Raw genomic sequence first — 22,568 nt, forward strand, 5'->3', positions numbered from 1 at the left:
TTTAAAGAAGTAGTCCAGTTACACCTTTGTGGGCTTATAACTTGGCTTCTGAATGTCCTAGAGAGGTTAGGTTTGTTTTAGTGTACTCCAATCTAAAGCCCCTACAACCACAAAAAGGAATGGAGTCATTAGCACTTATGGTTTGTAAATGGCACCCAGAATTATGTTGCACGAAGCACAATTTCACATCATTCTGGGTCCATTTGTGTGAAAACAAGGTCCAATCAGGCTGAAACGTTACAGGAAGGTAGAATCTATTGAGTTGTAAGTGATCTGAACGTTTAATGATGATAGCACTTTCCTAAGGGGGTCAAACCATGTCCCAAAGGTCACCGGATCTGGTGTCAATTTAAAGAAGTAGTCCAGTTACACATTTGTGGGCTTATAACTTGGCTTCTGAATGTCCTAGAGAGATCAGGTTTATTGTAGTGTACTCCAATCAACAGCCCCTACAACCACAAAAAGGAATGGAGTCATTAGCACTTATGGTTTGTAAATGGCACCCAGAATTATGTTGCACGAAGCACAATTTCACTTCATTCTGGGTCCATTTGTGTGAAAACAAGGTCCAATCAGGCTGAGACGCTACAAGAAGGTACAATATATTGAGTTGTAAGTGATCTGAATGTTTCAAGATGATCACACATTCCTATAGGGGGTAAAACCATGTCCCAAAGGTCACCGGGCCTGGTGTCACTTTAAAGAAGTAGTCCAGTTACATCTTTGTGGGCTTATAACTTGGCTTCTGAATGTCCTAGAGAGGTTAGGTTTGTTTTAGTGTACTCCAATCAACAGCCCCTACAACCACAAAAAGGAATGGAGTCATTAGCACTTATGGTTTGTAAATGGCACCCAGAATTATGTTGCACGAAGCACAATTTCACTTCATTCTGGGTCCATTTGTTTGAAAACAAGGTCCAATCAGGCTGAAACACTACAAGAAGGTGGAATCTATTGAGTTGTAAGTGATCTGAACTTTTCAAGATGATCGCACATTCCTATAGGGGGTAAAACCATGTCCCAAAGGTCACCGGGCCAAGTGTCACTTTAAAGAAGTAGTCCAGTTACATCTTTGTGGGCTTATAACTTGGCTTCTGAATGTCCTAGAGAGGTTAGGTTTGTTTTAGTGTACTCCAATCAACAGCCCCTACAACCACAAAAAGGAATGGAGTCATTAGCACTTATGGTTTGTAAATGGCACCCAGAATTATGTTGCACGAAGCACAATTTCACATCATTCTGGGTTCATTTGTGTGAAAACAAGGTCCAATCAGGCTGAAACGTTACAAGAAGGTAGAATCTATTGAGTTGTAAGTGATCTGAACGTTTCATGATGATCGCACATTCCTATAGGGGGTCAAACCATGTCCCAAATGTCACCGGTTCTGGTGTCAATTTAAAGTAGTAGTCCAGTTACACATTTGTGGGCTTATAACTTGGCTTCTGAATGTCCAAGAGAGATCAGGTTTGTTTTAGTGTACTCCAATCAACAGCCCCTACAACCACAAAAAGGAATGGAGTCATTAGCACTTATGGTTTTTAAATGGCACCCAGAATTATGTTGCACGAAGCACAATTTCACATCATTCTGGGTCCATTTGTATGAAAACAAGGTCCAATCAGGCTGAAACGTTACAAGAAGGTAGAATCTATTGAGTTGTAAGTGATCTGAACGTTTCATGATGATAGCACTTTCCTAAGGGGGTCAAACCATGTTGCAAAGGTCACCGGATCTGGTGTCAATTTAAAGAAGTAGTCCAGTTACACATTTGTGGGCTTATAACTTGGCTTCTGAATGTCCTAGAGAGATCAGGTTCGTTTTAGTGTACTCCAATCAACAGCCCCTACAACCACAAAAAGGAATGGAGTCATTAGCACTTATGGTTTGTAAATGGCACCCAGAATTATGTTGCACGAAGCACAATTTCACTTCATTCTGGGTACATTTGTGTGAAAACAAGGTCCAATCAGGCTGAAACGCTATAAGAAGGTAGAATCTATTGAGTTGTAAGTTATCTGAACGTTTCAAGATGATCACACATTCCTATAGGGGGTAAAACCATGTCCCAAAGGTCACCGGGCCTGGTGTCACTTTAAAGAAGTAGTCCAGTTACATCTTTGTGGGCTTATAACTTGGCTTCTGAATGTCCTAGAGAGGTTAGGTTTGTTTTAGTGTACTCCAATCAACAGCCCCTACAACCACAAAAAGGAATGGAGTCATTAGCACTTATGGTTTGTAAATGGCACCCAGAATTATGTTGCACGAAGCACTATTTCACATCATTCTGGGTTCATTTGTGTGAAAACAAGGTCCAATCAGGCTGAAACGTTACAAGAAGGTAGAATCTATTGAGTTGTAAGTGATCTGAACGTTTCATGATGATCGCACATTCCTATAGGGGGTCAAACCATGTCCCAAAGGTCACCGGGCCTGGTGTCACTTTAAAGAAGTAGTCCAGTTACACATTTGTGGGCTTATAACTTGGCTTCTGAATGTCCTAGAGAGATCAGGTTTGTTTTAGTGTACTCCAATCGACAGCCCCTACAATCACAAAAAGGAATGGAGTCATTAGCACTTACGGTTTGTAAATGGCACCCAGAATTATGTTGCACGAAGCACAATTTCACATCATTCTGGGTCCATTTGTGTGAAAACAAGGTCCAATCAGGCTGAAAGGTTACAAGACGGTAGAATCTATTGAGTTGTAAGTGATCTGAACGTTTCATGATGATAGCATTTTCCTAAGGGGGTCAAACCATGTCCCAAAGGTCACCGGATCTGGTGTTAATTTAAAGAAGTAGTCCAGTTACACATTTGTGGGCTTATAACTTGGCTTCTGAATGTCCTAGAGAGATCAGGTTTGTTTTAGTGTACTCCAGTCAACAGCCCCTACAACCACAAAAACGAATGGAGTCATTAGCACTTATGGTTTGTAAATGGCACCCAGAATTATGTTGCACGAAGCACAATTTCACTTCATTCTGGGTCCATTTGTGTGAAAACAAGGTCCAATCAGGCTGAAACGTTACAAGAAGGTAGAATCTATTGAGTTGTAAGTGATCTGAACGTTTCATGATGATCGCACATTCCTATAGGGGGTCAAACCATGTCCCAAAGGTCACCGGGCCTGGTGTCACTTTAAAGAAGTAGTCCAGTTTCACATTTGTGAGCTTATAACTTGGCTTCTGAATATCCTAGAGAGGTCAGGTTTGTTTTAGAGTACTCCAGTTAACAGCCCCCATTACCCCAAAGAGGAATGGAGTCATTAGCACTTATGGTTTTTAAATGGCACCCAAAATTATGTTGCACGAAGCACACTTTCACATCATTCTGGGTTCATTTGTGTGAAAACAAGGTCCAATCAGGCTGAAACATTACAGGAAGGTAGAATCTATTGAGTTGTAAGTGATCTGATCGTTTCATGATGACAGCACTTTCCTAAGGGGGTCAAACCGTGTCCCAAAGGTCACCGGATCTGGTGTCAATTTAAAGAAGTAGTCCAGTTACACATTTGTGGGCTTATAACTTGGCTTCTGAATGTCCTAGAGAGATCAGGTTTATTTTAGTGTACTCCAATCAACAGCCCCTACAACCACAAAAAGGAATGGAGTCATTAGCACTTATGGTTTGTAAATGGCACCCAGAATTATGTTGCACGAAGCACTAATTCACATCATTCTGGGTCCATTTGTGTGAAAACAAGGTCCAATCAGGCTGAAACGTTACAGGAAGGCAGAATCTATTGAGTTGTAAGTGATCTGAACGTTTCATGATGATAGCACTTTCCTAAGGGGGTCAAACCATGTCCCAAAGGTCACCGGATCTGGTGTCAATTTAAAGAAGTAGTCCAGTTACACATGTGTGGGCTTATAACTTGGCTTCTGAAAGTCCTAGAGAGATCAAGTTTATTTTAGTGTACTCCAATCAACAGCCCCTACAACCACAAAAAGGAATGGAGTCATTAGCACTTATGGTTTGTAAATGGCACCCAGAATTATGTTGCACGAAGCACTATTTCACATCATTCTGGGTCCATTTGTGTGAAAACAAGGTCCAATCAGGCTGAAACGTTACAAGAAGGTAGAATCTATTGAGTTGTAAGTGATCTGAACATTTCATGATGATAGCACTTTCCTAAGGGGGTCAAACCATGTCCCAAAGGTCACCGGATCTGGTGTCAATTTAAAGAAGTAGTCCAGTTACACCTTTGTGGGCTTATAACTTGGCTTCTGAATGTCCTAGAGAGGTTAGGTTTGTTTTAGTGTACTCCAATCTAAAGCCCCTACAACCACAAAAAGGAATGGAGTCATTAGCACTTATGGTTTGTAAATGGCACCCAGAATTATGTTGCACGAAGCACAATTTCACATCATTCTGGGTCCATTTGTGTGAAAACAAGGTCCAATCAGGCTGAAACGTTACAGGAAGGTAGAATCTATTGAGTTGTAAGTGATCTGAACGTTTAATGATGATAGCACTTTCCTAAGGGGGTCAAACCATGTCCCAAAGGTCACCGGATCTGGTGTCAATTTAAAGAAGTAGTCCAGTTACACATTTGTGGGCTTATAACTTGGCTTCTGAATGTCCTAGAGAGATCAGGTTTATTGTAGTGTACTCCAATCAACAGCCCCTACAACCACAAAAAGGAATGGAGTCATTAGCACTTATGGTTTGTAAATGGCACCCAGAATTATGTTGCACGAAGCACTATTTCACATCATTCTGGGTCCATTTGTGTGAAAACAAGGTCCAATCAGGCTGAAACGTTACAGGAAGGTAGAATCTATTGAGTTGTAAGTGATCTGAACGTTTCATGATGATAGCACTTTCCTAAGGGGGTCAAACCATGTCCCAAAGGTCACCGGATCTGGTGTCAATTTAAAGAAGTAGTCCAGTTACACATTTGTGGGCTTATAACTTGGCTTCTGAATGTCCTAGAGCGATCAGGTTTGTTTTAGTGTACTCCAATCAACAGCCCCTAGAACCACAAAAAGGAATGGAGACATTAGCACTTATGGTTTTTAAATGGCACCCAGAATTATGTTGCACGAAGCACAATTTCACATCATTCTGGGTTCATTTGTGTGAAAACAAGGTCCAATCAGGCTGAAACGTTACAGGAAGGTAGAATATATTGAGTTGTAAGTGATCTGAACGTTTCATGATGATAGCACTTTCCTAAGGGGGTCAAACCATGTCCCAAAGGTCACCGGATCTGGTGTCTAAAGAAGTAGTCCAGTTACACATTTGTGGGCTTATAACTTGGCTTCTGAATGTCCTAGAGAGATCAGGTTTTTTTTAGTATACTCCAATCAACAGCCCCTACAACCACAAAAAGGAATGGAGTCATTAGCACTTATGGTTTTTAAATGGCACCCAGAATTATGTTGCACGAAGCACAATTTCACATCATTCTGGGTTCATTTGTGTGAAAACAAGGTCCAATCAGGCTGAAACGTTACAGGAAGGTAGAATCTATTGAGTTGTAAGTGATCTGAACGTTTCATGATGATAGCACTTTCCTAAGAGGGTCAAACCATGTCCCAAAGGTCACCGGATCTGGTGTCAATTTAAAGAAGTAATCCAGTTACACATTTGTGGGATTATAACTTGGCTTCTGAATGTCCTAGAGAGATCAGGTTTGTTTTACTGTACTCCAATCAACAGCCCCTACAACCACAAAAAGGAATGGAGTCATTAGCACTTATGGTTTTTAAATGGCACCCAGAATTATGTTGCACGAAGCACAATTTCACATCATTCTGGGTCCATTTGTGTGAAAACAAGGTCCAATCAGGCTGAAACATTACAGGAAGGTATGATCTATTGAGTTGTAAGGGATCTGAACGTTTCATGATGATAGCACTTTCCTAAGGGGGTCAAACCATGTCCCAAAGGTAACCGGATCTGGTGTCAATTTAAAGAAGTAGTCCAGTTACACATTTGTGGGCTTATAACTTGGCTTCTGAATGTCCTAGAGAGATCAGGTTTGTTTTAGTGTTCTCCAATCAGCAGCCCCTACAACCACAAAAAGGAATGGAGTCATTAGCACTTATGGTTTGTAAATGGCACCCAGAATTATGTTGCACGAAGCACAATTTCACATCATTCTGGGTCCATTTGTGTGAAAACAAGGTCCAATCAGGCTGAAACATTACAGGAAGGTAGAATCTATTGAGTTGTAAGTGATCTGAACGTTTCATGATGATAGCAATTCCATAAGGGGGTCAAACCATGTCCCAAAGGTCACCGGATCTGGTGTCTAAAGAAGTAGTCCAGTTACACATTTGTGGGCTTATAACTTGGCTTCTGAATGTCCTAGAGAGATCAGGTTTGTTTTAGTATACTCCAATCAACAGCCCCTAAGACCACAAAAAGGAATGGAGTCATTAGCACTTATGGTTTTTAAGTGGCACCCTGAATTATGTTGCACGAAGCACAATTTCACATCATTCTGGGTTCATTTGTGTGAAAACAAGGTCCAATCAGGCTGAAACGTTACAGGAAGGTAGAATCTATTGAGTTGTAAGTGATCTGAACGTTTCATGATGATAGCAGTTTCCTAAGGGGGTCAAACCATGTCCCAAAGGTCACAGGATCAGGTGTCATTTTAAAGAAGTAGTCCAGTTACACATTTGTGGGCTTATAACTTGGCTTCTGAATGTCCTAAAGCGATCAGGTTTGCTTTAGTGTACTCCAATCAACAGCCCCTACAAACACAAAAAGGAATGGAGACATTAGCACTTATGGTTTTTAAATGGCACCCAGAATTATGTTGCATGAAGCACAATTTCACATCATTCTGGGTTCATTTGTGTGAAAACAAGGTCCAATCAGGCTGAAACAATACAGGAAGGTAGAATCTATTGAGTTGTAAGTGATCTGAACGTTTCATGATGATCACACTTTCCTAAGGGGGTCAAACCATGTCCCAAAGGTCACCGGATCTGGTGTCACTTTAAAGAAGTAGTCCAGTTAAACATTTGTGGGCTTATAACTTGGCTTCTGAATGTCCTAGAGAGGTCAGGGTTGTTTTAGTGTACTCCAATCAACAGCCCCTACAACCACAAAAAGGAATGGAGTCATTAGCACTTATGGTTTTTAAATGGCACCCAGAATTATGTTGCACGAAGCACAATTTCACATCATTCTGGGTTCATTTGTGTGAAAACAAGGTCCAATCAGGCTGAAACGTTACAGGAAGGTAGAATCTACTGAGTTGTAAGTGATCTGAACGTTTCATGATGATAGCACTTTCCTAAGGGGGTCAAACCATGTCCCAAAGATCACCGGATCTGGTGTCAATTTAAAGAAGTAGTCCAGTTACACATTTGTGGGCTTATAACTTTGCTTCTGAATGTCCTAGAGAGATCAGGTTTGTTTTAGTGTACTCCAATCAACAGCCCCTACAACCACAAAAAGGAATGGAGTCATTAGCACTTATGGTTTGTAAATGGCACCCAGAATTATGTTGCACGAAGCACAATTTCACATCATTCTGGGTCCATTTGTGTGAAAACAAGGTCCAAACAGGCTGAAACGCTACAAGAAGGTAGAATCTATTGAGTTGTAAGTGATCTGAACATTTCAAGATGATCGCACATTCCTATAGGGGGTAAAACCATGTCCCAAAGGTCACCGGGCCTGGTGTCACTTTAAAGAAGTAGTCCAGTTACACCTTTGTTGGCTTATAACTTGGCTTCTGAATGTCCTAGAGAGGTTAGGTTTGTTTTAGTGTACTCCAATCAACAGCCCCTACAACCACAAAAAGTAATGGAGTCATTAGCACTTATGGTTTGTAAATGGCACCCAGAATTATGTTGCACGAAGCACAATTTCACATCATTCTGGGTCCTTTTGTGTGAAAACAAGGTCCAGTCAGGCTGAAACGTTACAGGAAGGTAGAATCTATTGAGTTGTAAGTGATCTGAACATTTCATGATGATCGCACACTCCTATAGGGGGTCAAACCATGTCCCAAAGGTCACCGGGCCTGGTGTCACTTTAAAGAAGTAGTCCAGTTACACCTTTGTGGGCTTATAACTTGGCTTCTGAATGTCCTAGAGAGATCAGGGTTGTTTTAGTGTACTCCAATCAACAGCCCCTACAACCACAAAAAGTAATGGAGTCATTAGCACTTATGGTTCTTAAATGGCACCCAGAATTATGTTGCACGAAGCACAATTTCACATCATTCTGGGTCCATTTGTGTGAAAACAAGGTCCAATCAGGCTGAAACGTTACAGGAAGGTATAATCTATTGAGTTGTAAGTGATCTGAACGTTTCAAGATGATCGCACATTCCTATAGGGGGTAAAACCATGTCCCAAAGGTCACCGGGCCTGGTGTCACTTTAAAGAAGTAGTCCAGTTACATCTTTGTAGGCTTATAACTTGGCTTCTGAATGTCCTAGAGAGATCAGGTTTGTTTTAATGTACTCCAATCAACAGCCCCTACAACCACAAAAACGAATGGAGTCATTAGCACTTATGGTTTGTAAATGGCACCCAGAATTATGTTGCACGAAGCACAATTTCACATCATTCTGGGTTCATTTGTGTGAAAACAAGGTCCAATAAGGCAGAAACGTTACAGGAAGGTAGAATCTATTGAGTTGTAAGTGATCTGAACGTTTCAGGATGATAGCACTTTCCTAAGGGGGTCAAACCATGTCCCAAAGGTCACCGGATCTGGTGTCACTTTAAAGAATTAGTCCAGTTACACATTTGTGGGCTTATAACTTGGCTTCTGAATGTCCTAGAGAGATCAGGTTTGTTTTAGTGTACTCCAATCAACAGCCCCTACAACCACAAAAAGGAATGGAGTCATTAGCACTTATGGTTTGTAAATGGCACCCAGAATTATGTTGCACGAAGCACAATTTCACATCATTCTGGGTCCATTTGTGTGAAAACAAGGTCCAATCAGGCTGAAACGCTACAAGAAGGTAGAATCTATTGAGTTGTAAGTGATCTGAACATTTCAAGATGATCGCACATTCCTATAGGGGGTAAAACCATGTCCCAAAGGTCACCGGGCCTGGTGTCACTTTAAAGAAGTAGTCCAGTTACACCTTTGTGGGCTTATAACTTGGCTTCTGAATGTCCTAGAGAGGTTAGGTTTGTTTTAGTGTACTCCAATCAACAGCCCCTACAACCACAAAAAGGAATGGAGTCATTAGCACTTATGGTTTTTAAATGGCACCCAGAATTATGTTGCACGAAGCACAATTTCACATCATTCTGGGTCCATTTGTGTGAAAACAAGGTCCAGTCAGGCTGAAACGTTACAGGAAGGTAGAATCTATTGAGTTGTAAGTGATCTGAACATTTCATGATGATCGCACACTCCTATAGGGGGTCAAACCATGTCCCAAAGGTCACCGGGCCTGGTGTCACTTTAAAGAAGTAGTCCAGTTACACCTTTGTGGGCTTATAACTTGGCTTCTGAATGTCCTAGAGAGATCAGGGTTGTTTTAGTGTACTCCAATCAACAGCCCCTACAACCACAAAAAGGAATGGAGTCATTAGCACTTATGGTTCTTAAATGGCACCCAGAATTATGTTGCACGAAGCACAATTTCACATCATTCTGGGTCCATTTGTGTGAAAACAAGGTCCAATCAGGCTGAAACGTTACAGGAAGGTAGAATCTATTGAGTTGTAAGTGATCTGAACGTTTCATGATGATCGCACATTCCTATAGGGGGTCAAACCATGTCCCAAAGGTCACCGGGCCTGGTGTCACTTTAAAGAAGTAGTCCAGTTACACATTTGTGGGCTTATAACTTGGCTTCTGAATGTCCTAGAGAGATCAGGTTTGTTTTAGTGTACTCCAATCAACAGCCCCTACAACCACAAAAAGGAATGGAGTCATTAGCACTTATGGTTTGTAAATGGCACCCAGAATTATGTTGCACGAAGCACAATTTCACATCATTCTGGGTCCATTTGTGTGAAAACAAGGTCCAATCAGGCTGAAACGTTACAAGAAGGTAGAATCTATTGAGTTGTAAGTCATCTGAACGTTTCATGATGATCTCACATTCCTATAGGGGGTCAAACCATGTCCCAAAGGTCACCGGGCCTGGTGTCACTTTAAAGAAGTAGTCCAGTTACACCTTTGTGGGCTTATAACTTGGCTTCTGAATGTCCTAGAAAGGTCAGGTTTGTTTTAGTGTACTCCAATCAACAGCCCCTACAACCACAAAAAGGAATGGAGTCATTAGCACTTATGGTTTGTAAATGGCACCCAGAATTATGTTGCACGAATCACAATTTCACATCATTCTGGGTCCATTTGTGTGAAAACAAGGTCCAATCAGGCTGAAACGCTTAAAGAAGGTAGAATCTATTGAGTTGTAAGTGATCTGAACGTTTCAAGATGATCGCACATTCCTATAGGGGGTCAAACCATGTCCCAAAGGTCACCGGGCCTGGTGTCACTTTAAAGAAGTAGTCCAGTTACACATTTGTGGGCTTATAACTTGGCTTCTGAATGTCCTAGAGAGATCAGGTTTGTTTTATTGTACTCCAATCAACATCCCCTACAACCACAAAAAGGAATGGAGTCATTAGCACTTATGGTTTGTAAATGGCACCCAGAATTATGTTGCACAAAGCACAATTTCACATCATTCTTGGTTCATTTGTGTGAAAACAAGGTCCAATCAGGCTGAAACGTTACAGGAAGGTAGAATCTATTGAGTTGTAAGTGATCTGAACGTTTCATGATGATAGCACTTTTCTAAGGGGGTCAAACCATGTCCCAAAAATCACCGGATCTGGTGTCAATTTAAAGAAGTAGTCCAGTTACACATTTGTGGGCTTATAACTTGGCTTTTGAATGTCCTAGAGAGATCAGGTTTGTTTTAGTGTACTCCAATCAACAGCCCCTACAACCACAAAAAGGAATGGAGTCATTAGCACTTATGGTTTGTAAATGGCAACCAGAATTATGTTGCACGAAGCACAATTTCACTTCATTCTGGGTCCATTTGTGTGAAAACAAGATCCAATCAGGCTGAGACGCTACAAGAAGGTAGAATCTATTGAGTTGTAAGTGATCTGAATGTTTCAAGATGATCGCACATTCCTATAGGGGGTAAAACCATGTCCCAAAGGTCACCGGGCCTGGTGTCACTTTAAAGAAGTAGTCCAGTTACATCTTTGTGGGCTTATAACTTGGCTTCTGAATGTCCTAGAGAGGTTAGGTTTGTTTTAGTGTACTCCAATCAACAGCCCCTACAACCACAAAAAGGAATGGAGTCATTAGCACTTATGGTTTGTAAATGGCACCCAGAATTATGTTGCAAGAAGCACAATTTCACTTCATTCTGGGTCCATTTGTGTGAAAACAAGGTCCAATCAGGCTGAAACGCTACAAGAAGGTGGAATCTATTGAGTTGTAAGTGATCTGAATGTTTCAAGATGATCGCACATTCCTATAGGGGGTAAAACCATGTCCCAAAGGTCACCGGGCCTGGTGTCACTTTAAAGAAGTAGTATAGTTACATCTTTGTGGGCTTATAACTTGGCTTCTGAATGTCCTAGAGAGGTTAGGTTTGTTTTAGTGTACTCCAATCAACAGCCCCTACAACCACAAAAAGGAATGGAGTCATTAGCACTTATGGTTTGTAAACGGCACCCAGAATTATGTTGCACGAAGCACAATTTCACATCATTCTGGGTTCATTTGTGTGAAAACAAGGTCCAATCAGGCTGAAACGTTACAAGAAGGTAGAATCTATTGAGTTGTAAGTGATCTGAACGTTTCATGATGATCGCACATTCCTATAGGGGGTCAAACCATGTCCCAAAGGTCACCGGGCCTGGTGTCACATTAAAGTAGTCCAGTTACACCTTTGTGGGCTTATAACTTGGCTTCTGAATGTCCTAGAGAGGTCAGGTTTGTTTTAGTGTACTCCAATCAACAGCCCCTACAACCACAAAAAGGAATGGAGTCATTAGCACTTATGGTTTGTAAATGGCACCCAGAATTATGTTGCACGAAGCACAGTTTCACATCATTCTGGGTTCATTTGTGTGAAAACAAGGTCCAATCAGGCAGAAACGTTACAGGAAGGTAGAATCTATTGAGTTGTAAGTGATCTGAACATTTCATGATGATAGCACTTTCCTAAGAGGGTCAAACCATGTCCCAAAGGTCACCGGATCTGGTGTCAATTTAAAGAAGTAGTCCAGTTACACATTTGTGGGCTTATAACTTGGCTTCTGAATGTCCTAGAGAGATCAGGTTTGTTTTAGTATACTCCAATCAACAGCCCCTACAACCACAAAAAGGAATGGAGTCATTAGCACTTATGGTTTTTAAATGGCACCTAGAATTATCTTGCACGAAGCACAATTTCACATCATTCTGGGTTCATTTGTGTGAAAACATGGTGCAATCAGGCTTAAACGTTACAGGAAGGTAGAATCTATTGAGTTGTAAGTGATCTGAACGTTTCATGATGATAGCATTTTCCTAAGGGGGTCAAACCATGTCCCAAATGTCACCGGATCTGGTGTCAATTTAAAGTAGTAGTCCAGTTACACATTTGTGGGCTTATAACTTGGCTTCTGAATGTCCTAGAGAGATCAGGTTTGTTTTAATGTACTCCAATCAACAGCCCCTACAACCACAAAAAGGAATGGAGTCATTAGCACTTATGGTTTGTAAATGGCACCCAGAATTATGTTGCACGAAGCACAATTTCACTTCATTCTAGGTTCACTTGTGTGAAAACAAGGTCCAATCAGGCAGAAACGTTACAGGAAGGTAGAATCTATTGAGTTGTAAGTGATCTGAACGTTTCATGATGATAGCACTGTCCTATAGGGGGTCAAACCATGTCCCAAAGGTCACTGGGCCTGGTGTCACTTTCAAGAAGTAGTCCAGTTACACCTTTGTGGGCTTATAACTTGGCTTCTGAATGTCCTAGAGAGATCAGGGTTGTTTTAGTGTACTCCAATCAACAGCCCCTACAACCACAAAAAGGAATGGAGTCATTAGCACTTATGGTTCTTAAATGGCACCCAGAATTATGTTGCACGAAGCACAATTTCACATCATTCTGGGTCCATTTGTGTGAAAACAAGGTCCAATCTGGCTGAAACGTTACAGGAAGTTAGAATCTATTGAGTTGTAAGTGATCTGAACGTTTCAAGATGATCGCACATTCCTATAGGGGGTAAAACCATGTCCCAAAGGTCACCGGGCCTGGTGTCACTTTAAAGAAGTAGTCCAGTTACATCTTTGTAGGCTTATAACTTGGCTTCTGAATGTCCTAGAGAGATCAGGTTTGTTTTAATGTACTCCAATCAACAGCCCCTACAACCACAAAAAGGATTGGAGTCATTAGCACTTATGGTTTGTAAATGGCACCCAGAATTATGTTGCACGAAGCACAATTTCACATCATTCTGGGTTCATTTGTGTGAAAACAAGGTCCAATCAGGCAGAAACGTTACAGGAAGGTAGAATCTATTGAGTTGTAAGTGATCTGAACGTTTCATGATGATCGCACTTTCCTAAGGGGTGTCAAACCATGTCGCAAAGGTCACCGGATCTGGTGTCACTTTAAAGAATTAGTCCAGTTACACATTTGTGGGCTTATAACTTGGCTTCTGAATGTCCTAGAGAGATCAGGTTTGTTTTAGTGTACTCCAATCAACAGCCCCTACAACCACAAAAAGGAATGGAGTCATTAGCACTTATGGTTTGTAAATGGCACCCAGAATTATGTTGCACGAAGCACAATTTCACTTCATTCTGGGTTCATTTGTGTGAAAACAAGGTCCAATCAGGCTGAAATGCTACAAGAAGGTGGAATCTATTGAGTTGTAAGTGATCTGAACGTTTCAAGATGATCGCACATTCCTATAGGGGGTAAAACCATGTCCCAAAGGTCACCGGGCCTGGTGTCACTTTAAAGAAGTAGTCCAGTTACATCTTTGTGGGCTTATAACTTGGCTTCTGAATGTCCTAGAGAGGTTAGGTTTGTTTTAGTGTACTCCAATCAACAGCCCCTACAACCACAAAAAGGAATGGAGTCATTAGCACTTATGGTTTGTAAATGGCACCCAGAATTATGTTGCACGAAGCACAATTTCACATCATTCTGGGTTCATTTGTGTGAAAACAAGGTCCAATCAGGCTGAAACGTTACAAGAAGGTAGAATCTATTGAGTTGTAAGTGATCTGAACGTTTCATGATGATCGCACATTCCTATAGGGGGTCAAACCATGTCCCAAAGGTCACCGGATCTGGTGTCAATTTAAAGAAGTAGTCCAGTTACACATTTGTGGGCTTATAACTTGGCTTCTGAATGTCCTAGAGAGATCAGGTTTGTTTTAGTATACTCCAATCAACAGCCCCTACAACCACAAAAAGGAATGGAGTCATTAGCACTTATGGTTTTTAAATGGCACCTAGAATTATGTTGCACGAAGCACAATTTCACATCATTCTGGGTTAATTTGTGTGAAAACAAGGTGCAATCAGGCTGAAACGTTACAGGAAGGTAGAATCTATTGAGTTGTAAGTGATCTGAACGTTTCATGATGATAGCATTTTCCTAAGGGGGTCAAACCATGTCCCAAATGTCACCGGATCTGGTGTCAATTTAAAGTAGTAGTCCAGTTACACATTTGTGGGCTTATAACTTGGCTTCTGAATGTCCTAGAGAGATCAGGGTTGTTTTAGTGTACTCCAATCAACAGCCCCTACAACCAAAAAAAGGAATGGAGTCATTAGCACTTATGGTTCTTAAATGGCACCTAGAATTATGTTGCACGAAGCACAATTTCACATCATTCTGGGTCCATTTGTGTGAAAACAAGGTCCAATCAGGCTGAAACGTTACAGGAATGTATAATCTATTGAGTTGTAAGTGATCTGAACGTTTCAAGATGATCGCACATTCCTATAGGGGGTAAAACCATGTCCCAAAGGTCACTGGGCCTGGTGTCACTTTAAAGAAGTAGTCCAGTTACATCTTTGTAGGCTTATAAATTGGCTTCTGAATGTCCTAGAGAGATCAGGTTTGTTTTAATGTACTCCAATCAACAGCCCCTACAACCACAAAAACGAATGGAGTCATTAGCACTTATGGTTTGTAAATGGCACCCAGAATTATGTTGCACGAAGCACAATTTCACATCATTCTGGGTTCATTTGTGTGAAAACAAGGTCCAATAAGGCAGAAACGTTACAGGAAGGTAGAATCTATTGAGTTGTAAGTGATCTGAACATTTCAAGATGATCGCACATTCCTATAGGGGGTAAAACCATGTCCCAAAGGTCACCGGGCCTGGTGTCACTTTAAAGTAGTCCAGTTACACCTTTGTGGGCTTATAACTTGGCTTCTGAATGTCCTAGAGAGGTCAGGTTTGTTTTAGTGTACTCCAATCAACAGCCCCTACAACCACAAAAAGGAATGGAGTCATTAGCACTTATGGTTTGTAAATGGCACCCAGAATTATGTTGCACAAAGCACAATTTCACATCATTCTGGGTCCATTTGTGTGAAAACAAGGTCCAATCAGGCTGAAACGTTACTGGAAGCTAGAATCTATTGAGTTGTAAGTGATCTGAACGTTTCATGATGATAGCGCTTTCCTAAGGGGCACATGTCAGCACTCGGTCGGACTGAGCGCCTCCAGGAGAGAGGCCAAAGCAAGACGCGCCCCGAGGAGCGTCTTGACACATGTCAACACTGGGTCTGACAGAGGGTATTCAGGAGAGAGGCCCAAGCAATACGCGCCCCGATTAGCATCTTGCCACATGTCACCACTGGGTCTGAATGAGCGCCTCCAGGAGAGAAGCCCAAGCAAAACGCGCCCCGAGGAGCGTCTTGCCACATGTCAACACTGGGTCTAATTGAGCGCCTCCAGGAGAGAGGCCCAAGCAAGACGCGCCCCGAGGAGCGTCTTGCCACATGTCATTACTCGGTCTGACTGAGCGCCTCCAGGAGAGAGGTCCAAGCAAGACGCGCCCCGAGGAGAGTCTTGCCACATGTCAACACTGGGTCTGACTGAGCGCCTCCAGGAGAGAGGCCCAAGCACGACGCGCCCCGAGGAGCATCTTGCCACTTGTCAACACTGGGTCTGACTTAGCGCCTCCAGGAGAGAGGCCCAAGAAAGGTGCGCCCCGAGGGGCGTCTTGCCACGTGACACCACTGGGTCTGACTGAGCTCCTCCAGGAGAGAGGCCCCAGCAAGACGCGCCCCGAGGAGCGTCTTGCCTTATGTCAGCACTCGGTCTGACTGAGCGCCTCCATTAGAGAGGCCCAAGCAAGACGTGCCCCGAGGAGCGTCTTGCCACATGTCACTACTCAGTCTAACTGAGCGCCTCCAGGAGAGAGGTCCAAGCAAGAAGCGCCCCGAGGAGCGTCTTGCCAAATGTCACTACTCGGTCTGACTGTGCGCCTCCAGGAGGGAGGTCCAAGCAAGACGCGCCCCGAGGAGCATCTTGCCACATGTCACTACTCGGTCTGACTGAGTGCCTCCAGGAGAGAGGCCCAAGGAAGACGTGCCCCGAGGAGCGTCTTGCCACATGTCAACAATGGGTCTGACTGAGGGCCTCCAGGAGAGAAGCCCAAGCAAGACGCGCCCAGAGGAGCGTCTTGCCTCATGTCAACACTGGGTCGGACTGAGGAACTCCATGAGAGAAGCCCAAGCAAGACGCGCCCCGAGGAGAGTCTTGCCACATGTCAACACTCGGTCTGACAGAGGGCATTCAGGAGAGAGGCCCAAGCAATACGCGCCCCGAGGAGCGTCTTGCCACATGTCACCACTGGGTCTGAATGAGCGCCTCCAGGAGAGAGGCCCAACCAAGACGCGCCCCGAGGAGTGTCTTGCCACATGCCAACACTGGGTCTGACTGAGCGCCTCCAGGAGAGAGGCCCAAGCAAGACGCGCCCCGAGGAGCTTCTTGCCACGTGTCAACACTGGGTCTGACTGAGCGCCTCCAAGAGAGAGGCCCAAGCAAGACGCGCCCCGAGGAGCTTCTTTCCACATGTCAACAATGGGTCTTACTGAGGGCCTCCATGAGAGAAGCCCAAGCAAGACGCGCCCCGAGGAGTGTCTTGCCACATGTCAACACTGTGTCTGACTGAGCGCCTCCAGGAGAGAGGCCCAAGCAAGATGCGCCCGGAGGAGCGTCTTGCCACATGTCAACACTGGGTCTGACAGAGGGCCTCCAGGAGAGAGGCCCAAGCAAGACGTGCCCCGAGGAGCGTCTTGTCACATGTCAACACTGGGTCTTTCTGAGCGCCTCCAGGAGAGAAGCCCAAGCAAGACGCGCCCCGAGGAGCGTCTTGCCAAATGTCAGCACTCGGTCTGACTGAGCGCCTCCAGGAGAGAGGCCCAAGCAAGACGCGCCCCGAGGAGCGTCTTGCCACATGTAAACAATGGGTCTGACTGAGGGCCTCCAGGAGAGAAGCCCAAGCAACACACGGCCCGAGGAGCGTCATGCCACATGTCAGCACTCGGTCTGACTGAGCGCCTCCAGGAGAGAGGCCAAAGCAAGACGCGCCCCGAGGAGCGTCTTGACACATGTCAACACTGGGTCTGACAGAGGGCCTCCATGAGAGAGGCCCAAGCAAGACGCGCCCCGAGGAGTGTCTTGCCACATGTCAACACTGGGTCTGACAGAGGGCCTCCAGGAGAGAGGCCCAAGCAAGACGCGCCCCGAGAAGTGTCTTGACACATGTCACCACTTGGTCTGACTGAGCGCCTCCAGGAGAGAGGCCCAAGCAAGACGCGCCCCGAGGAGCGTCTTGCCACGTGTCAACACTGGGTCTGATTGAGGGCCTTCTGGAGAGAGGCCCAAGCAAGACGCGCCCCGAGGAGCGTCTTGCCACATGTCACCACTTGGTCTGACTGAGCACCTCCAGGAGAGAGGCCCAAGCAACACGCGCCCCGAGGAGCGTCAGGCCACATGTCACTACTCAGTCTGACTGAGCGCCTCCTGGAGAGAGGCCCAAGCAAGACGCGCCCCGAGGAGCGTCTTGCCACATGTCAACAATGGGTCTTACTGAGGGCCTCCAGGAGAGAAGCCCAAGCAAGACGCGCCCCGAGGAGCTTCTTGCCACATGTCAGCACTCGGTCTGAATGAGCGCCTCCAGGAGAGAGGCCAAAGCAAGACGCGCCCCGAGGAGCGTCTTGACACATGTCAACACTGGGTCTGACAGAGGGCCTCCATGAGAGAGGCCCAAGCAAGACGCGCCCCGAGGAGTGTCTTGCCACATGTCAACACTGGGTCTGACAGAGGGCCTCCAGGAGAGAGGCCCAAGCAAGACGCGCCCCGAGGAGTGTCTTGCCACATGTCACCACTTGGTCTGACTGAGCGCCTCCAGGAGAGAGGCCCAAGCAAGACGCGCCCCGAGGAGCGTCTTGCCACGTGTCAACACTGGGTCTGATTGAGGGCCTTCTGGAGAGAGGCCCAAGCAAGACGCGCCCCGAGGAGCGTCTTGCCACATGTCAACAATGGTTCTTACTGACGGCCTCCAGGTGAGAAGCCCAAGCAAGACGCGCCCCGAGGAGCTTCTTGCCACATGTCAGCACTCGGTCTGACTGAGCGCCTCCAGGAGAGAGGCCAAAGCAAGACACCCCCCGAGGAGCTTCTTGACACATGTCAACACTGGGTCTGACAGAGGGCCTCCATGAGAGAGGCCCAAGCAAGACGCGCCCCGAGGAGTGTCTTGCCAAATGTCAACACTGGGTCTGACTGAGCGCCTCAGGGAGAGAGGTCCAAGCAAGACGCGCCCCGAGGAGCGTGTTGCCACATGTCACTACTCGGTCTGTTTGAGCGCCTCCAGGAGAGAGGCCCAAACAAGACACGCCCCGAGGAGCGTCTTGACACATGTCAACACTGGGTCTGACTGAGGGCCTCCATGAGAGAAGCCCAAGCAAGACGCGCCCCGAGGAGCGTCTTGCCACATGTCAAAACTGGGTCTGATTGAGGGCCTTCTGGAGAGAGGCCCAAGCAAGACGCGCCCCGAGGAGCGTCTTGCCACATGTCAACAATGGGTCTTACTGAGGGCCTCCAGGAGAGAGGCCCAAGCAAGATGCGCCCGGAGGAGCGTTTTGCCACATGTCAAAACTGGGTCTGATTGAGGGCCTTCTGGAGAGAGGCCCAAGCAAGACGCGCCCCGAGGAGCGTCTTGCCACATGTCAACACTGGGTCTGACAGAGGGCCTCCATGAGAGAGGCCCAAGCAAGACGTGCCCCGAGGAGCGTCTTGCGACATGTCACTACTCGGTCTAACTGAGCGCCTCCAGGAGAGAGGTCCAAGCAAGACGCGCCCCGAGGAGCGTCTTGCCACATGTCACTACTCGGTCTGACTGAGCGCCTCCAGGTGAGAGGCCCAAGCAAGACGTGCCCCGAGGAGCGTCTTGCCACATGTCAACAATGGGTCTGACTGAGGGCCTCCAGGAGAGAAGCCCAAGCAAGACGCGCCCCGTGGAGCGTCTTGCCACATGTCAACACTGGGTCTGACTGAGCGCCTCCAGGAGAGAGGCCCAAGCAAGACGCGCCCCGAGGAGCGTCTTGCCACATGTCAACAATGGGTCTGACTGAGGGCCTCCAGGAGAGAAGCCCAAGCAAGACGCGCCCCGTGGAGCGTCTTGCCACATGTCAACACTGTGTCTTATTGAGGGCCTTCTGGAGAGAGGCCCAAGCAATACGCGCCCCGAGGAGCGTCTTGCCACATGTCAACAATGGGTCTTACTGAGGGCCTCCAGGAGAGAGGCCCAAGCAAGATGCGCCCGGAGGAGCGTCTTGCCACATGTCAACACTGGGTCTTACAGAGGGCCTCCAGGAGAGAGGCCCAAGCAAGACGCGCCCCGAGGAGCGTCTTGCCACATGTCACCTCTGGTTCTGACTGAGCGCCTCCAGGAGAGAGGCACAAGCAAGACGCGCCCCGAGGAGCGTCTTGCCACATGTCAACAATGGGTCTGACTGAGGGCCTCCAGGAGAGAAGCCCAAGCAAGACGCGCCCCGTGGAGCGTCTTGACACATGTCAACACTGGGTCTGACAGAGGGCCTCCAGGAGAGGGGCCCAAGCAAGACGCGCCCCGAGGAGTGTCTTGCCACATGTCACCAATGGGTCTGACTGAGCGCCTCCAGGAGAGAGGCCCAAGCAAGACGCGCCCCGAGGAGCGTCAGGCCACATGTCACTACTCAGTCTGACTGAGCGCCTCCAGGAGAGAGGCCCAAGCAAGACGCGCCCCGAGGAGCGTCTTGCCACGTGTCAACACTGGGTCTGATTGAGGGCCTTCTGGAGAGAGGCCCAAGCAAGACGCACCACGAGGAGCGTCTTGCCACATGTCAACAATGGGTCTTACTGAGGGCCTCCAGGAGAGAAGCCCAAGCAAGACGCGCCCCGAGGAGCGTCTTGCCACATGTCAACACTGGGTCTAATTGAGCGCCTCCAGGAGAGACGCCCAAGCAAGACATACCCCGAGGAGCGTCTTGCCACATGTCACTACTCGGTCTGACTGAGCGCCTCCAGGAGAGAGGCCCAAGCAAGACGCGCCCCGAGGAGCGTCTTGCCACGTGTCAACACTGGGTCTGACTTAGCGCCTCCAGGAGAGAGGCCCAAGCAAGATGCGCCACGAGGAGCGTCTTGCCACGTGTCACCACTGGGTCTGACTGAGCTCCTCCAGGAGAGAGGCCCAAGCAAGACGCGCCCAGAGGAGCGTCTTGCCACGTGTCACCACTGGGTCTGATTGAGCACCTCCAGGAGAGAGGCCCCAGCAAGACGCGCCCCGAGGAGCGTCTTGCCTTATGTCAGCACTCGGTCTGACTGAGCGCCTCCAGGAGAGAGGCACAAGCAAGACGCGCCCCGAGGAGCGTCTTGCCAAATGTCACTACTCGGTCTGACTGAGCACCTCCAGGAGGGAGGTCCAAGCAAGACGCGCCCCGAGGAGCGTCTTGCCACATGTCACTACTCGGTCTGACTGAGCGCCTCCAGGAGAGAGGCCCAAGCAAGACGTGCCCCGAGGAGCGTCTTGCCACATGTCAACAATGGGTCTGACTGAGGGCCTCAAGGAGAGAAGCCCAAGCAAGACGCGCCCAGAGGAGCGTCTTGCCACATGTCAACACTGGGTCTGACTGAGCGCCTCCAGGAGAGAGGCCCAAGCAAGACACGCCCCGAGGAGCGTCTTGACACATGTCAACAATGGGTCGGACTAAGGGCCTCCATGAGAGAAGCCCAAGCAAGACGCGCCCCGAGGAGAGTCTTGCCACATGTCAACACTCGGTCTGACAGAGGGCATTCAGGAGAGAGGCCCAAGCAAGACGCGCCCCGAGGAGCGTCTTGCCACATGTCACCTCTGGTTCTGACTGAGCGCCTCCAGGAGAGAGGCCCAAGCAAGACGCGCCCCGAGGAGCGTCTTGTCACATGTCAACACTGGGTCTGTCTGAGCGCCTCCAGGAGAGAAGCCCAAGCAAGACGCGCCCCGAGGAGTGTCTTGCCACATGTCAACAATGGGTCTGACTGAGGGCCTCCAGGAGAGAAGCCCAAGCAAGACGCGCCCCGAGGAGCGTCTTGCCACATGTCAACAATGGGTCTGACTGAGGGCCTCCAGGAGAGAAGCCCAAGCAAGACGCGCCCCGTGGAGCGTCTTGCCACATGTCAACACTGTGTCTTATTGAGGGCCTTCTGGAGAGAGGCCCAAGCAATACGCGCCCCGAGGAGCGTCTTGCCACATGTCAACAATGGGTCTTACTGAGGGCCTCCAGGAGAGAGGCCCAAGCAAGATGCGCCCGGAGGAGCGTCTTGCCACATGTCAACACTGGGTCTTACAGAGGGCCTCCAGGAGAGAGGCCCAAGCAAGACGCGCCCCGAGGAGCGTCTTGCCACATGTCACCTCTGGTTCTGACTGAGCGCCTCCAGGAGAGAGGCACAAGCAAGACGCGCCCCGAGGAGCGTCTTGCCACATGTCAACAATGGGTCTGACTGAGGGCCTCCAGGAGAGAAGCCCAAGCAAGACGCGCCCCGTGGAGCGTCTTGACACATGTCAACACTGGGTCTGACAGAGGGCCTCCAGGAGAGGGGCCCAAGCAAGACGCGCCCCGAGGAGTGTCTTGCCACATGTCACCAATGGGTCTGACTGAGCGCCTCCAGGAGAGAGGCCCAAGCAAGACGCGCCCCGAGGAGCGTCAGGCCACATGTCACTACTCAGTCTGACTGAGCGCCTCCAGGAGAGAGGCCCAAGCAAGACGCGCCCCGAGGAGCGTCTTGCCACGTGTCAACACTGGGTCTGATTGAGGGCCTTCTGGAGAGAGGCCCAAGCAAGACGCACCACGAGGAGCGTCTTGCCACATGTCAACAATGGGTCTTACTGAGGGCCTCCAGGAGAGAAGCCCAAGCAAGACGCGCCCCGAGGAGCGTCTTGCCACATGTCAACACTGGGTCTAATTGAGCGCCTCCAGGAGAGACGCCCAAGCAAGACATACCCCGAGGAGCGTCTTGCCACATGTCACTACTCGGTCTGACTGAGCGCCTCCAGGAGAGAGGCCCAAGCAAGACGCGCCCCGAGGAGCGTCTTGCCACGTGT

This window comes from Nothobranchius furzeri, chromosome 4, assembly GCF_043380555.1.
Source record: "Nothobranchius furzeri strain GRZ-AD chromosome 4, NfurGRZ-RIMD1, whole genome shotgun sequence".
NCBI lineage: Eukaryota > Metazoa > Chordata > Actinopteri > Cyprinodontiformes > Nothobranchiidae > Nothobranchius > Nothobranchius furzeri.